Genomic DNA, 18,578 nt, shown 5'->3' on the forward strand with positions numbered 1-18,578 from the left:
TAATCCTCTTTAGAACATTTCAGTTCAGCTCAGATTTTTGCTAAGGCCACCCTTTTCCCACTGGATGTGCTCCTGGGTTCTTTGTCTCCTGGTTTCCAGCAGCAGAAGTGTAATACACACTTGGTATTTATAACATTTCTTAACCCAATCAAACATAAGAAAGGCTTTGTAGAGGGTTTGGATCTCGCACGGATCCATCTCCAAACCTCTGTTAGCGTCCACTGTGGCCATGAGCCGTCCCTGTGCAGCCACAGGGCAGGGTTCACTAAGTGTTCTGTCATGCAGAGAATGTGCCTTTGACCAGCAGAGTTGGGGTTGGTCCTGGCTTCAGCAGGTCCAGTGAGTCATCTTTCCTCCATGAGTGATGAAAATAATAATAACTTCCCAACTACCATCATTTGAGAAGTTTCTCTATCAAAAGCAAGTACTATGCTTTCCGCCCATTATCTTATGTAGTCAGGATATCAATAATATTCCTACAAAGAAACAGTAACTGGCCCAAGATCTCCAGCTAGAAAATGAAGGAGCCAGAATTTAAATCCAGTCTCCCCAACTCCTTCGCTGAGCTCTTTGTAACTGTCCTTTATCTCCTCAGGGATGAAAATGACACCACCTACCCCAAAGGGTGCAAGCAAATGAGGGGAATACACAGGCAAAGGGCTACAGGTATATATGAGATGAAGGAAGGAAGTCCTGAGCTGTATGCTACATGCTTTCTCCCAGCACCATCCTCTCCTGGATGTAACTGGTCACACCGAGTGTTGCTGGTAGTGAGACTGATCTTCCAGTTTCATGGACTGGTCCTCTGTCCTATGGATATCTATCTCCTCCACACTAGAACGTGCCCCTCCCACTTACATTTTAATATAACTGTTCAGAATTCATTGACATCATTTTCTTCTATATACATATATATTTAATGATCATGTTATCAGAAGATAGACGCTTAAAAGCAGAGGGTTTTGAAGTAAAAAGTCAAAACAACGATAACAGCAACAAAGCTGATCCAATACCATTGCCAAACTGGAAAAGAGAAGCTTTTTAATAGCAAACCAAATGTTTTCTATTTTGATTATTACAAGTGGTATTTATCCAAGGCTTAATTTGAACCACAAGTCTATTACTGGCAGACTTAGGAAAACACGGAGTTATTGTCAGGTCTCTGACTTCTTAGAAAATGGCTGGATGTTTATGTTGGATGTGGAGCCATGTTTGTGGATGATACTGGAGTGAGTGAGGCCAGACAGCACCCGCTCAGAGGCTTCTCTGTGCTACATCTCACAGTGGCAAGGACATGACATATGTTTCAGATTGCTAAAGCTGCCAAAATGCAATATACCAGAACTATGTTGGTTACAATGGGGATGTTTAAATTTACAAGTTTACAGTTCTGAGGTTGTGAAAAATGTCGAAATCAAGGCATCCATAGGCCATGTTCTCTCCCTGAAGACCAGCCAGCTGCGATTGGGGACTCTTCTCTCACATGACACGGAACAAGGCGGGTGTCTGCTGGCACTTCATTCCTGGGTTTTGTTGCTTTCAGTTTCTGGCTGTTCCTGTCTCAGCTTCTCTGTCTTTTCTCTCTAAGCTTCTCTAAATTTCATTCCTTATAAAGAATTCCAGTAAGTGGACTAAACATAGCTGAGCACACCTCAACTGAAATAAGCTAATTTAGAGGTCTCACCCACAAGAGGTCTTTAACCACAGGAAAGGATTAGGTTTAAGAACATGGTCTCTTCTAGAGTCCATGAAACCTCTAAATCATCTCACTATGAAACTTATTCCAGTTTCATCTGTGAGGACTGATCCCTTGTTCAATGTTTTTATTTGAAAAGTCACTCTAATGTCATCTACGATAGAAGACCTCCCCTGCACTCCCTACCAGGAGGCTGTCTCCCTTCTCCAGGAGCTGCTGTGGTGCATCCTACACGCAGCTTATGCACAGTTAAGGGCTTTCATTTCTTTTCCAGATTTGAATAAAGCTTTATTCTTTTAAAATTCCACACATTAATGAGATGCTGAAAAAAGCCCTTGCCTCTCTGACAGAAAAAGCAGAGCAGCTCTGTTTCCTCCATGACAGTACAATCAAACCTAAAATAATGTAAAAAATAATCTGAAAAATCCCTCTTACTGTACACTCGAATAAAGCAAAAAGATAAACAACAGTTTTTTTTTTTTTTCTGTTATCCAGGTAATGAGTTTCCATTCTTTCAGGCTTTGATGTTCAATGCACTGTGTGTCTGTGTCCCTGGGCGGTTGTGTCATCTATCTCTGTGACAACACCTAATCTTTTCATCTAGTTTGTCTAATCACTAAAATACTAAACCAATCAGAATATTGTTATATCACCGTGAGCAAGTTTATATAATCACTTGGTTAAAATATTAAAAACGTTCACACATGTATTTGGCTTAGAAAGGGCTGAAATATTACATATAAGCTGTTTCTTTAAAAAGAATATAGCTCTTAATAAATTGATTTTCTCAGTTCCAGAGCAAAAGTTCCTTTTAAAAAAATGTCTGAAGTTGGGCAGGCCACGGTGGCTCAGCAGGCAGAGCTCTTACCTGCAATGCCGGAGAACCAGGCTTGATTCCCAGTGAAACTGCCTTGAAGCAGGATCTCTTCTGATTTGGTTAAAATCTTTGTGGACTATTGCATAGCATTTAAAACTTAAGAGGTACATCTATGTATAAGGGCCTTTGGAGTCAACTGTTTTAGCCCAAAGTTGCCATGAATGGGCTTGACAAGTATCTCCACTTGACCAGCAGGGGGCACTTTAAACCCCTCTACTTTGCTTGGGAGCAAATGCAGATGCAGAAACACAGGGCTCACCCAGCAGCGGGAAGAGCCTGCAGTTGTCTTTTTGAAATTCACATAAACGTGGATAATAGGGACTGTACCATGGGGTTTCATTTGGAAAGTTATGATATGCGTGCAGTCAGATGGGAGGGGTATATGTGTTGTCTATTGAATTGATCTTGGACTTCTCAGTTTTCCTACTGTCTTTCCTTTCCCACCTCAGGAATGGGCTGGAATGGGACATTTTTACGACAGTACCGAGTCCATTTTCAGATCATTTGGTGGAGTTTCTATCTCTTCTAGTTTGCATTTACTCCTCTGTTCAAAAAAGCCTGGGCAACTGAACAAAGGATAATGCTTCCTTTCTCATTTAAGAGGAGACACGGCAGTCTCACTGTCAGAAATGCTCTGGGATGGCACCGTGCTTTTGGGAACTGGTCTGCAGTGTGTCGGCCTGCCCAGGAAGAACCTATGAAAAGTACTGTGCCTCTTTTGGTTTTCGCAGATTCCCTAGCCTGAGCCTGTGCTCAGGGGAAAAATACCAGTCTTTTTCTTAGTTGAAATATAGTTTATATACATTTTCATAAGAGGAGATAAAAACTGCTAACCTTTCTTAAAAAGGCTTTAATTTTTGCAAAAGTATAATTTTTCTAGATGTACACCCTGTGTCTCTTTCATTTTTAACCTCTCTTTGAGTGTCAAAAAAAACATCAGAGGGGATGTGTTTGTGTACTTGTACAGTTTTTTAAGTTAAATTCTTTAAACTTTAGAGAAATATAACACTGAGGAATGCTTTTTTTTTTCATATAACATTAAGAGCTTTGTTTGCCTTTATTTCTCTCTCTCTCTACCTCTGGCTCACGTTTGTTCTCATTTGTCCTAGAGTTGACAGATGAGAGAGAATGAGGTCTTCCAGCAGCGGTCCTTTGAGATCTAGGTGAATTCGCTGGTCATAAAATGGTCATAAATTTACTGGGTTAAGTCAACCTGATTATCTCTAAGCTGCCTTGGGTTTTGTGTTTGCTTGTATGTTTTGTGTTGTTTTAGCTGCAAGATATGTGTTCCTTGTGCCATTTTCATTTGTCTAGTATTTTTCTTGAAGACCCTGAGCTACGGCTTCTTCCTTAGTTCCAGCATTATTCAGGCTTTCTTATTTTCCTCATTTTGCGGATATAGACCTCAAACTAAAAATGGCAGAGGAGCACAAAGTAGTGGAGGACTAGAAGATGTTCTGAAAGTGAGAGTGAACCTGATCGTACTGCATCTAGAAGAATAGTTAATTACAGAGCCCATCATCATCTGAGCGGTCTGGGACAAGGTAGTGGACACAGAAAACTTCTGGGAGACTTGGAATCCCACCGCCCACTAGGCATTGTAAATGTGTGCCCTTCCTATCGTTCATACTCATGAACTAACCACCCTTGGCAGCTGTGTCTTTGTAGGAGTACCAAGAGTACAGGAACTCAGCAAAGTGGTGGTATCAGTGCAGGAAGATCAGCTTCTGCTTCCTCAGAATTATGACTACTGTGTCCCCTAGTTCGGGTGCTTTGCTTAGTACAAATGCAGAAGCCCAGACTTTGCTGACAGCTCTATTGTAAAACCTCTGGTCATAAACTGGCTGCTTCAGGCCTTTGGCCACCAAAGACCAAATGAGCACCAGTTTGAAGAGCAGTGACTGTCCTGAAGATAGCAACGATCAGACACCAGAGCGCTAATGGTTTCCTTAGGTCACACTTTGCCTGTTTGTTCATTAGGGGCCAATCACCAAATATATAATGATGCTGTGATGTTAGTGTCTCTACACAAACAGGTGACAGAACTGGGGCCACAAGAGGGTATGTTCTAGCAGCTAGCAAACTACAATACTAAGTGGGATCAGGTTGAAACATCAAAATATGGCTTTGCCACTTATGAACTTGATAACATTGTGTGAGCATTTTAATCTCTATGAGCCTCTATAAAATAGAGATAAAAATACCTCCTTACCAGAGTTATTGGAAACATTAAATTTCATGAATATGTGAAAGCTGTATCAGTGCCTGGACCCTCAGTGAGAATGAATGGATGCAGGTGCCCTCCACACTTTGAGATCTGTTGCTTGTAAGTAATGGGGTCCGTCTGACCCCACTTCATCTGATGCAGAGCCTGGGCTCTCACCCCACATGCCCTCTCTTTCCAAAGTGGCACAGGCAGCTCATAGACACAGAAATGTATGTACCCATGGGGACTCACTATGCTTCAGGTACAGCTGGAGGTCCTGAGGGGCAGGAGATGGAGTTGTTTCCCTCGGCCCACATTTGAAGAGGTAGAACGCCTTGCTTAGGACTCTCCATTCCAGTCCAGAGGTAACCCTGGATGAGAAGAACAAGCAAGAAACACTTTGCTGCTCCTAGGTCACTAGGTTTCCACCCCAAAAGGAAAACATCCATCCATCATGAGGACTAGAGGGCGTCAGGGGTCTCACTGCAAGATGGAACCCCATGGAGCAGCTGAGACCTCTGCCCTCAGCAGCCTGGACCCAACACATTAAGGAAAGGCCTTTGCACACAGCCCTGGAAGGGAAAACTGTGCTAGAGAAAACACAGTGAAGGCTGGGAAGGAGAGAGGCCTCTCCGCAGAGCCAGTGAACTCTATTTCAGGGTAAATTTCCTTCTGTGACTGTATTTTATCTCAGGGTCATTAGGATAATATCGTTATTCTTTCCACGCTGGTAGCATCATGCCTCATTTGCATCTTCGGCTGGCTCCTTTCCTCTTGGGCTGAGAAACAGTCCAGGATAAAAAGGAAGGGCACACAGTATTTGCTGAGGTCGAGCCGGGGCCCTGGTATATGGGAGGCCTCTACCCTGGCATGAGGGACTTCCTGGTGGGTGGCAGGGGCCGACACCACATACTGTCTCCATGTGAGGAGAGAGAAGCCCCTGTCCCCATATGTCGTGGGTAACAGCAGACTGCCAGTGAGTACTGGGTTCCAGGGGAGCGTCCATGGGTTCTGCAGGCCTATGGTCAAGAGCCATGCTTGGGAGAGGCTGGAGAGCAGCATGGGGCTCAGTCTAGGGAAAGGTCTGTCTTTGGGGTCAGGGGTAGAGAGAACTCAGTCCACATCCACCTCTGTTTCTTACAGACCGGGCCATGCTGAAGAAGAGTTTAAAAACTCTGATAGTTTCCTCATCCTCAGAGAAGAGTTGATGATTCTGCCACAGCTGCTTTTAGGGTGGTTTTAAAGATAAAATGAGGAATTGTAGGTGTAAGCACTTTCAAGGCACAGCACAAAAGTCACTCATGAAGCCCAGTGTCTAGGGGTGTCGATGAAGGAGTCTGGGTTTGAATCCCAGCTCGGCCACTGATCAGCTCTGTGATTTGGTGTTTAAAACAACATCACTATGACAACTGTAAAATTCAGGTAAAAATAGTGTAATTGCCAAATTTTGTTTTAATGTTTAAATGGCTTAGTATATGTAATGTACTTAGATTAGTGCCTAGAACCTGGTAAATAATAACTGAATGTTTATCATTATTGTTGATGTTGTAGTTATTATTACTATTATTAATTTTTAATTGCTATGGAATTTTCAGATGGCTCCATTCCTTGAAACACACAGCTTCCAGCAGTGGCCACAGGGTAGGAATCTCTGTCGATGTCTCCTGTGGTATCAGCTTAGAGCACAGGATGTTGGAACTGAATGGGGACCGCTCTGTGGCAGGCTCTATGTTAAATGAAAGCAGCTCTACCATTTTATATTCCCACCAGCAGTGTATGAGAACACCAGTTTTTCAACACCCTTGTTAACACTTATTATCCACTTTCTTTTAAAGCCATCTAAGTGAATATGAAGTGAAGTATCTTCATAGAAACAGTATAACTTCATACTACAAGTTACAGTCTTGTTTTGCATCCCCTAATGACCAGTGATGTCAAGTATCTTTCCATGTGTATACTGGCCTCTAGTATATATGTACGCAAATCCTTTGTCCATTTTTAGTTGGCTTATTTGTATTTTTTATTGTTGAGATTCAAGATTTCATTATACATGCTGAATACTAGACCCTTACCAGATGCATGGTTTGCAAATATTTTCTCTTTTCACTTTCTTGATAGTATGCCAGCCTCATTTGTTCAGAAGACTGCTTTCTCCATTGAATGATCTTGGCATCCTTGTGAAAAAGTAATTGACCACATATGTATGGATTTTTTTTATCAGTTCTATTCCATTGATATCTCTGTCTTTTCTTATGCCAATACTGCACTGTCCTGATTGCTATACCTTGGTAATATATTTTGAAAGAGGAAAGTGTAAGTTCCCAACTTTGTTCTTCTTTTTCAAGACTGTTTGGCTATACAGGGTATGTTGAATTTCCATATGCACTTTTTTTTTTGACATGGACAGGCACCAGGAATCGAACCTGGGTCTCCGGCATGGCAGGCGAGAATTCTGCCACTGCACCATCATTGCATCACCCTCCATATGCATTTTAAGATCCGCTTGTCCATTTTGTAAAAAAACAAAAGCAATTGGAATTTTGATAATAATGAAATTGTTATTTGTAGAAGAGATATTGTTTTGTAATTTTCTCTTCTTATGGTGATTTTCTTTGGTTTTCTTTATCAAGCTAATTAAAACAATGGTCTTGTAAAATGAGTTGTGGGATGTTATCTCCTATTTTTTTAGAAAAGTTTGTGAAGATGAGGTGTTAATTTTTTTAATGTTGGGAGAATTCAGCAGTAAAGCCATTTGTTCCTGAGCCTTTATTCGTGGGAAGTTTTTTATTAGTAACTTGATCTCTTTACTTGTTATAGGTTGATAAAGCTTTTCTGTTTCTTTTTAAGACTGTTTATGCCCTTCTAGGAATTTTTCCACTTCACCTAAATTATCTAATTTGTTGGTATACAATTGTTCATAGTGTTCCCTTTTTACTTCTGTGAGGTTGGCTGTAATGTTCCTTCTTCTTATTTCTGATTTTAGTGATTTGCATCCTCCATTTTCATTTTTGGTCAGTCTAGCTAAAAGGTTTTTTTATCTTAATTTTTAAATCTTTTCAAAGAATCAACTTCTAGCTTAGTTAATTTTTTTCTGTTATATTTCTATTCTCTATTTTGCTTATTTTCAGTCTAATCTTTATTACTTCTTTCTGCTTCATTTGGCTTTAGCTTGCATTTCTTTTTCTAGTTTGTTTAAGTGGAAGATTAGGTTATTGATTTGAGATATTTCTTCTTTCTTAATACAATCATATATAGCCATAATTTTCTCTTCAAGCATTGCTTTCATTGCATCTCATAAGATTTGGTATGTTGTGCTTTTGTTTTCATTCATCTGAAAGTATTTTCTAATTTCCTTCTGATTTCTTCTTTAACCCATTGATTATTTAGGAGGATCCTATTTAATTTTTGCATATTTGTGAATTTACCAAATTTCTTTTGACTATTGATAATTCCATTGTGGTTGGAGAAAACAGTTTATATAACCTCAGCCCTTTCAAATTTTCTGAGGTTTGTTTTATGGCTTAACACATGGCCTATCCAGGAATATCTTTGAGCATTTCAAAGTCCTTGTGGACATCTCCTATCATTCCTCAGATTTTTCTTTTAAGTTTTTTGTTTAGTCTGTTTATTCCAACTGTTATCCATCATCTCAAGAAGTCTCAAGGTAAACACTTGCCTGTAAATGTTTTTGACAAATACCTTCTCTCTCCCTTTCAGGCTTTTAGGAAGAGTTTTGAGTAAGTTGAAATAAAGAAAAGCCATTTTCATTGTGGTCTTCCACAGAAGCATGAGGCAGGCCAATTCTTGGGAATGTGGCTTTGAAACAGCTCCATTTCTACTATCCCTATTATAAGGAAAGCAAGCTTTCATTTTTCAAGATGACCACTGAACTAGGAAGAGGATCACACATCTGTGGCAGGTTGAATTACCAAAAGCTTGCTGTTCTTGTGAAGATCTATTTATGTTTCTTAAATGAAAGCTCCTACCTTGCTGCAAGTCTTTGGTTAATTTCCAGATTTATGAAAAAAATGGTTCTGAGAGTTTTTGCTGGCTTCTTGTTGCTTTTGTAGAGTGGTAAATGTTTTGGAGGTTCTCACTGCTTTCACTATGTCATTGCACACCAGTCATTGTAGTAGAGATATTTTAATATCCTATTTAATGGATCCCTAAAAGCAATGCACATATATACATAGAGCTGCTCTACATGGAGAAATATTGGGACATGACACCAGAAAGACATTCTAAAGCATAAGAGTTAAGAGAAAAAAGTCATGCTTATTCTTAAGATTAGTGGGGTCAGACATGCTCCAAGAAGGGAAGATGGGCAAAATTTCCAATACACCCATTCTCTGGAGGATTTGACACTGATCTAAACCGAGAAGTGGATGAAATGACTGTCAGGTGTAGCTTTTCCACTAGGGGATCAAACATACTTAGGGAAGGAACCCAGTAGAAAAGCAATTTCTGAGCTCAGAAATGGGCAACCATGAGACACAGACTAATTGTCTCTCAGGAGGCCAGTGGTGTTTCCTCCTTGATTACTGATCAATGCTCAGTGGCACCCCAAATGACAACCTTATGGAGTGCCTCATCTTTCTGGCATCCCTGTACCTGGGGGCCAGGAGCATATGACAATTTCTGTTCTTGCACTTCATGTCTTCACTTCTCTCAGGAGGTGACAGGGGTGAGAGCTGTGCAGGAAAGGTGACTAAAGAGCTAGAAAATCAGTCCAAGAGGGAGAGGGGCTCATATGATAGGACAGATGCAGTCAGCCCTGAATTTAATAAGTGAATTTGTTAAATTGGCATTGGGGATGCAGAAGTGGTAAAGGGAATCACTTTATTTGAAGCAATAAAGACAGCCTCAAATTTCTTTTTCCTAAAAGAATATGGTTACTTTTCAGAATTTTCATAAAAATTCTATGAGATTACAAGTAAAGAGTGCCAAGCAGTGAGGTACCACATATACAGTTACCAGTAAAGAATCATTTCCCCAGCCTTTTGCCCCCAGGATAAATAGATTGTTGTAAATAGATTACTATTTTTTTTTTTTGTATGCTGTATGGAGGGGGTCACATTCATTCTTTTTCCATTATTGCAGCACCATTTGTTGATTTTTTTTTGTTGTTTGGTTGGTTTTTTGTTTGTTTGTTTGCTTGTTTTTTTGTTTTTGGGGGGAAGTGCATGGGCAGGGAATCAAACCTAGGTCTCCCGCATGGCAGGCAAGAATTCCACCACTGAAACACCCTTGCATCCCCCCTAAGTGTTTTTAAATATATTATTTCAAATCAAAACTCTTATTATGACTACTACTCTTTTATCTTTTCTAATGTCATTATCACATTTTCTTCATTCATACATTTTTGAGTTTTTGTATGCTTGATTTTATTTTGCTGTGTTGGAGTCAGCTCTAACCAGGCTCTCTTCTTTTACTGCTAATCTGGAGATCTGGGAATAGAAGCAGGTGTCCAGGTTGGAATGTGTTCTTCTCACAGATTGGAACTGTGAATGAAGCTTTGCAACACTTACTTTCCAATTATACAGCTTAGAAACATATTTGAAGCTAAATCATGGGAATAAGTTAACCCGAAATGACATAATAATTAATATTGCCCTTCTTATTGTTAGTATTTGTTTGCATGCTTATTCTATTTTATCAATTTTTTTGTAAATATTTTTATATTGTTGTAAGACATATCTGATCCTTTGTGGAAGAAGGCAGTATTGGGGCATGCAGACATATGATAAATACCTATAGCTTTTAATCGTAAGTCATAAATCAAGAGCTAACTACAATTACAGTTCCTCTACATGCTGTGGTATCCAACGTATGCGTGTAGAAATGCATGTTATCTTTCCCAGAACCCTGAATAATGGGGTCAGATCAGATGCTGATTAGCATAGAACCTGCTGAGGTCCTTTCCAAAATGAAGATGATGTACTATGAAAAACAGTTACAATAATACTAACTGCAGACATGAAAACAATTTTACAGGGGATCAAACATACTTAGGGAAGGAACCCAGTGGAAAAGCAATTGTAACACTAAGTTGAGGGCTGCTGAGCAGCTAGCAGAGAGAGAGCCCTGAGACGAGGCCAGGCACAGTCTCCCACAACCCTCACTGCATCCTTGTCTTTAGGAAGTGGGAGCGCACCTGCGTTTTGGTGAGATTACCTGTCTGAGGTCAGTACTGAGCCTGCAAATAGGGAGAAGAGATGTTTGTCATTTTAAGATGATCAGTGGAAAACCTGGAAGGTATGAAATCTGCACACTCCACGGGGGACACTAACATCAGCCAAAGATAATACAGCAAAATCTAGAACAAAAAAGAGCGCTCTTAATTTATGTGAGGGTGTCAGAGCTGAGAATGATGCATTCAAAATAAAATGAGAAAAAGCCTGTTGTATTTGTAGGAAAAGAAGACAAAAATGAGATACTGATTCACCCTTTGTTCCTCTGAGTATCATTCTTTAATCCAGGGGGAAGCCTGTCCTCCCATTTAGTCCTCGTGAGTTTCTTGCTTCCCACAGGCCCTAGAAATTTAGCATGGAGCCAAACCTCACAAACAAGTTCCACTTCCATGATTAGCTTCAGAAAATCAATTCTGTCCCAACACTTAGTTTCATGCTCTTTTTTCTAATCTTTTAAGAATCAAGGACAATTGAATACTTAAAAATAATAATTCTAAAAGAAAATTGGGAAAGGGAAAGGCCATATAATGATTTAAATCCATTATGTGTTGAATAATAGCCGTTGTAATTGAAAAAAGGTGAATCTTAGGAAAAGGGACCCAAAACTAAATCTGATACATCACAATGAGCCAAAATTAAGGGTGTTTTCTGCCCAATTGGCAGTGTCTCTGAATGAATCAATACCTTGAAAAATGTAGCCTTTTATCGTGCATTTTACCCTTCTCATCTTTACCCTGTCTCTACCCTTCTCATCTCCAATTCATGCTATTCAAGATATCACTTTCCCTGATTATCTGAGCGCCTAAAATATATCCACTAAAGATGTGTTTTTTTTCCTAAATATTTTTCTAGAAAATAAGGTGAGCAGATTATAAGGACAGATGTCACTACTGTGCCTGGAGATCTAGATATTTAGTTCTGTCTCTCACCTACCAGATGTCAAAAGCTATGCTTTATGTTGGAATCTTTCAGGGAAGGACATAATTCTAAATTCTGCTTTAGCAGGAGGTGGTAGGAAGTGTGGCATGATAAAAACGATGGAAGGGAGGAGGTAGGAGGTGGGGTTGATGTGATAGAAGTGGTGGAATGGATGAAGTGGGAGTTGGGGTTCATTATGATGGGAAGAAGGGAAGGAGGTGGGAGAAGTTGGTTGATAGAGGTGGAAAGTAGGCAGTGAAAGACAGGGTTGGTGTGATGGAGGTGGTGGGGGAGAACAGATGGGAAGCAGGGTTGGTGTGAAGAGGTGGTGGAGGAAAAGAGATGGGAAGCAGGGTTGGTGTGATGGAGGTGGTGGGGGAGAAGAGGTGGGAAGCAGGGTTGGTGTGAAGAGGTGGTGGAGGAAAAGAGGTGGGAAGCAGGGTTGGTGTGATGGAGGTGGTGGGGGAGAAGAGGTGGGAAGCAGGGTTGGTGTGAAGAGGTGGTGGAGGAAAAGAGATGGGAAGCAGGGTTGGTGTGATGGAGGTGGTGGGGGAGAAGAGGTGGGAAGCAGGGTTGGTGTGAAGAGGTGGTGGAGGAGAAGAGGTGGGAAGCAAGGTTGGTGTGAAGAGGTGGTGGAGGAGAAGAGGTGGGAAGCAGGGTTGGTGTGAAGAGGTGGTGGAGGAGAAGAGGTGGGAAGCAGGGTTGGTGTGAAGAGGTGGTGGAGGAAAAGAGATGGGAAGCAGGGTTGGTGTGATGGAGGTGGTGGGGGAGAAAAGGTGGGAAGCAGGGTTGGTGTGAAGAGGTGGTGGAGGAAAAGAGATGGGAAGCAGGGTTGGTGTGATGGAGGTGGTGGGGGAGAAGAGGTGGGAAGCAGGGTTGGTGTGAAGAGGTGGTGGAGGAGAAGAGGTGGGAAGCAAGGTTGGTGTGAAGAGGTGGTGGAGGAGAAGAGGTGGGAAGCAGGGTTGGTGTGAAGAGGTGGTGGAGGAAAAGAGGTGGGAAGCAGGGTTGGTTTGATGGAGGTGGTGGAGGGGGAAAGGTAAGAGGCAGCATTGGTGTGATGGAGGCGGTGGAAGGGAGGAGGTGAAAGGAGGGTGGAAGGTGGGGTTGTTATGATGCAGAGGTAGAGGGAAGGTTTATGTCTTTTGAAGCAAAATTCTATAAAAACTACACTCCGACATTTTGGAGTTGTCGCTGAAGTTATCCAACTCTTCTAAAGACGTGTATTCTCTCAGGGAAGTCTTTGTCCTTATATCAGACTGCTGCAGTCTCCTCATCTGATTTCCTTTACCAGGAAAATTGCACTACATAGAGAGTTAATAGATTCAGGTTCTAGTGCTGATTTGCTCATAGATTTCCAAATCTTTTGCCCTCTGGATTCCTAAGCTATTATATCTATCTCCTCCAACTCTATAGAATATTATTTGATATACTGAAAGTAATTTAGAGTGGAATCATACTAACAATATCATGAGCATCCATATACTTCCCACTGTACATTTATCCAATGTATATAGTTTAAAAACTAAATTTCTCCTAAATTATGGTCTCAAGTTTTCAGTTACAGCTGCAAAATTTTATCCATTTTTAAAGCAAAAGGAAGAGCAGATGGACACAAAATCATCAACTCTTTTTCTTTTTAAGAAATGTAAAATTCTTCCCAGAAGCCTTTTCTAAGTTCATTTATATTTCAGAAATTTGTCATGATGACACATTAGGGGCCAGGGAGGTACGGTTATGGGAGACATATTGAAATATCCATGTCTTTGAGATCTGAAGAGCACTTAAGAGCTAAGTGATGTGGTCAGGTTTGAACCCACTCCGTCTGATGCAAAGCCTGGGCTTAACCCCACATGCCCTCTTTTTTCCAAAGTGGCACAGGCAGCTCATAGCCACAGAAATGCACATGCCCATGGCATCCTGAGGAATTGCTATGCTTTGGGTATAGCTGGGAGTCCCAAGGGACAAGAGATAGAATTATTTCCCTTGGCCCAAATTTGAAGAAGTAGAATGCCCTGTTTAGGGTTCCCCATCTGCCTGCTCAGTGAATAAAACTCAGTGAGATAGGAAGACCTACTCTTCCCTAGGAGGGGTCCTGTATTAGCTAGGATTCTCTAGAGAAGCAGAATCAGCAAGAGATATCTGTACATATAAAATTTATAAAGGTGTCTCATGTAACCATAGGAATGTAAAGTCCAAGGTCTGTAGGTCAGGCTGCAAGCTGAAAACTCTGATGAAGTTCCTCAGTGAACTCTCAGGAGAGGCTGGCTGGACAACCATGAGAATGGAAGAGTTTAAAATCCACAGGACAGGCTGTAAAGCTGGCAATTCTGATGAAGGATCTGAATGAACTCCACAAAAGAGGCTGGCTGAAGCAGGAAGAGGAACTGTCTCTTCTGAACCCTTCTTAAAAGCCTTCCAATGATTAGATTAAGCATCACTCATTGCAGAAGACACTCCCCTTAGCTGATTGCAAATACCATCAGCTGTGGATGCAGCCAATGTGGTCATGATTGAAGTCCATGAAATGTCCTCATAGCAACAGACCAGGCCAGCACTTGCCTGACCAGATGGCCGGGCACCACCATCTAGCCAAGTTGACATATGAACCTAACTATGACAGGTCCTAAGTTTGCATTTGTGAACATGCCACTAAGCAGTTTTAGTGATGGGTTCTGGTCAAGGTGGCTGAGGAGGGTCCAGTTCAGCAGTGAAGGGCACTGTCATGGGCTTCTCAAAAAGCCCACACTAAGCTCACACACCAGAGTGAGGCTCAAAATCTTTGTTTCCTTTATGGAAGACAATGGTCCATAAAGGATAGTGGAAAGACTTTAGATGCTCCTGAAGGATGACTGTCTTTAGCCTAGGCAGGCACAAAGTGGTAAGGATGTTGAGGAAAGGGGAGGAGGTCCATCCCTCACTTTCTCAGGCTACTGCTGGTCTTGGTTAGTTAACACAAGCCATCTATGGGACTCCAATGAGAATTTTTTGATGATGGGCCAGGACCTTCTTGGCAGTAGGAATTCCAGTAACTTGCCTGGGTCTATTCTCTTAAAGAGACTACTTGGCTGCCTAGAAGCATCTATCACTTTGTCAAAAATTTCAGTTATTTGCCCTGTCACTTATGAGGTCACTCACACCCTTCTTTCTCATTCTGGGATATCTCTGGCCCCAGGACCTGGGAGCAGCCCTCAAGCCTGACACCTGGGCAAAGTTCAGTGGCTGAACAGCTGGGATCCCTAGCTACAGCAGCATGGTGTCAAACCAGCATCCTGTTTACTTATTCTACCCTCACTTTCCTCACCTGAAAAGCCCCTGAGGCTTCTCAGAACCATCTTCCAGGAACTGGTCCTCCCCAGGTTGTTAGCAGATAATTGAAAAGAGGGTGTTCTCAGGGATTTGGTTAGCTATGGTAGGAATTTAGGGAAGGGGAGCAACAGAAAGTCCTAGAGCTGTTTTATCCCTACTTGGACCTTTCTTATTGGTTAGAAAGTGAGTAGAGAGAGAGAAGACTATACTGCTATTGACTGCCCCTCCTTCTTCTGCCCAGCCAAAGCATCTCCCAGGCACCCCTGTGAGCTAGGTGGGAGGAAGGATTGCTGGTCTTCATGTGTGCTCTGGCAGACTAACAATGCTACGGGGGGAACTGAGGTGGTCATTCCCCAAGGAAACTTCCCTATCTCCTTTTCTCCCCCTCATGCTTTACTTCTCCTGAGGCTTCCAGAACTGCATAGTGGGCAGCTGTCTAAACACATGGGGACTGAAACTAAAATTAAGATGAGTGAACCTTAGTTGGTCCAAGTCTCCTCAGGGCCTCTCAGAAGAAACTCAGGATGGGGCATCAGAATGAAAACCAATTTGCTAGGGGTGGCATACAGGATGTCTCTTCCTGGTTGTGTGGTGGTGTGAGGGAGGTAGCTCCAGCAGGCTTGGCCTGGGGCAAATCACAGTGCATTAAACATTTTAATAACTTCAGTAGTAGGTCAGAAGATTTAAAAATTCTCTGTGAATCACCTCATTCATGATCTCATTAAGCTAACATGCATAAAGGACATGTCTAACTTTTGGGGATTGAATCATGTCCCCCCCAAAAAGACATGCTCAAGTCTTAATCTACATTCCTGTGATGTGAATACACTTTTAAATAAGACCTTTAATGATGTTACTATTAGTTAAGTTGTGGGCGCATTTGAGAACAGGTTCTTTGAAGATCCTATTTAGAAAAGGACAAATTGAATCAGGGTGGGTCTTAGTCCACATAGCTGAAGTCCTTATAAAGAGAGTAAATCTGGTCAGATGCAGATGATTGAGCAGGAGAAGTAGAAGCCAGAAGGAGAAGCATGTGATGGATACAGGGATGCAAGCCAAGGAACCCGAAGAATTATGCCAAACCAGCACCAGAATATTGCAGACCTGGGGAGAAATCATGGCCTGTCAAGACCTTGATTTTGGACTTCTAGCCTCCAAAACCATGAAACAGTAAATTCCCATTGTTTAAGCCAAACCACAGTGGTGTATTTATTATAGCAGCCCTGGGAGATCAAGATATTACCTCTTCTTAACAGAGTGAAGCCCGCATGAATAACATTCCAAGAAAATAGCAAGGGCTAGAGGTTCCTTTGAAGCAATTATAAAGTCCTTTTGTGAGGAAAGCTGTATTTTGTCCCAAGGATTGTATGTATTATGCCACAAGCCAGGTGTTGGTCACAGGTCTCCAGCGTGATTGACAGTCTGGGGGAAGCTATTATTGTAAACAAGTGCTGATGTCTGGGGAACTGGGATTCTGTGCAACATTCTTACACTGGGAATGACTGAGAAGCCTCACTTAAGATATTTCGTGACACAAGTGAGTAGGGTAGCAGTGACATTGTTCAGATTAAAAATACACATGACCGTCAAGCTTTGATGAAGTCTTCTTATTGGAAGATAATTTGCGTTCTCTTTTGGGGACCTAGAGAGAAGAAAGAACTTCCTTTTTCTCTCCATCCTTGGACTTCTCTGTGTGTTTGTAGCATGTTAACAAATTTATCAAGTCATTTCTCAGTGTTTCTACAGCTTGTGATGGTTTCAGTTGTTAATATCACTAAAAATGGATTTTTAGATAAAACTGGTCTCATACCAGTTTTTTAAAGGTAAGAAAATTATGTACCCTTCATGGAAACTTCTTTACTCTCCTCCCTTTCATTCTCCTCCTCTCTCTCCTCTTCCCCCTTGTCATACTGTTTCTTGCACTGTCTTCTCTTTTTCCCTCCTGTACTCCCCTCTCTCCCTTATACCCCCAGTTTTTCTCCTCCTTGTCTCTCTTGCCTTCAGTCTGTGACTATTACACTTTCTTGCCTACTCCCTCTCTACTCTCCAGACATAAAGAAAATAGTGTCATGCCACTTGTGCTTCTTTCCCACACTATATCTTTGTTTTGTAGCAAATGAGGACAGCTAAGGGAGTTGAAATGCTTCAAGGGTAAGAGAAAATTAGGGAAAAATATCAAAAAGTTGATTCTATCAAGACCAGCTAGGATTTTCTGAGCTGAAAGACTTATACTACCTATACCAAACAGCATCTCAGGTGCTTCAGAGAAAGAGTGATGCTGCTTTAACACTGCCAACTTGTCACCTCATTTTCTTTTGTGCCTTATAACAATACATGCTGCTGCTGCTCTGACCTTCTTCTTCCTTTGCTGGCCAAGTGGATGCAAACGCCATTTGCCTATAGGGCTTGGTGTTGTGATGGCAGCAGAGTTGGAATATTCTGTTCATCAGAATACAGGGAATCTCCTCAGTATTAAACAGAAAGACTATGCTCTCAGTCCATGAGGTCAAGGACCTACTGCTCGCTCACTCAAATCTCCCATTCATCCCAGTTTTGAGAACCAGAGGGGTCAGAACTAGCAAGCACAGCATTCACTTCCCTTACATCAACATAGACCACATCTTCACATCTCAGGAGGCCTCCTGAGAGCACATGGAAGCACAGAGAGGTCACATGACCATGATATAACCCACAGAAGCTCCAAAGCTGGTGAGGATACTGTGGAGATGGAAGTTCCAGCCAGCAAGCTTTAACATAGAATATTGCTAAATCTGAGAACTATAATTATACAGCAAAGGATGCAAAGAAACTTGAATACTCTTCACGTGTTAAGACTAAGGAGCAAAAATGAGCGAGCAAACACATCCAGAACACACCGTATATTTCTACTGATACTAAACAGGCCAACTCCAAACAGACCAGAAGTGGGGATTTATTATTGTATTAGCTAGGGTTCTCTAGAGAAACAGAATCAGCAGGGGATATCTGTAAATACAAAATTTATAAAAGTGTCTCATGCAACTGTGTGGAGGAGTCCAAGGTCTGTAGGGTAGGCTGCGAGCTGACAGCTCCAATGAAGGTCATCAACAAACTCTCAGGAGAAGCTGGCTGGCTAAAGCAGGAAGGTGATTGTCTCTTCTGAATCCTCCGTAAAAGCCTCCTAGTGATTAGCATCACTCATCACAGAAGACACTCCCCTTAGCTGATTACACATGCAATCAGCTGTGGATGCAACCAACGTGGTCATGATTTAAGTCCATGAAATGTCCTCAGAGCCACAGACAGGCCAGCACTTGCCTGACCAGACAACCAGACACCACCACCTGGCCAAGCTGATGCATCACAATTATATTTATACAATTCAGGGATATAAGGATGCTATAT

General features: G+C 41.7%; 1 pseudogene; it reads right to left on the reverse strand.

Annotated features, from left to right (window-relative positions):
* Positions 1-3,935: 3,935 nt before the first annotated feature.
* On the reverse strand, positions 3,936-4,963 carry LOC143643971 (very long chain fatty acid elongase 6 pseudogene; annotated as a pseudogene).
* Between the last annotated feature and the right edge of the window lie 13,615 nt (positions 4,964-18,578).

This window comes from Tamandua tetradactyla, chromosome 8, assembly GCF_023851605.1.
Source record: "Tamandua tetradactyla isolate mTamTet1 chromosome 8, mTamTet1.pri, whole genome shotgun sequence".
NCBI classification, from domain to species: Eukaryota; Metazoa; Chordata; class Mammalia; order Pilosa; family Myrmecophagidae; genus Tamandua; species Tamandua tetradactyla.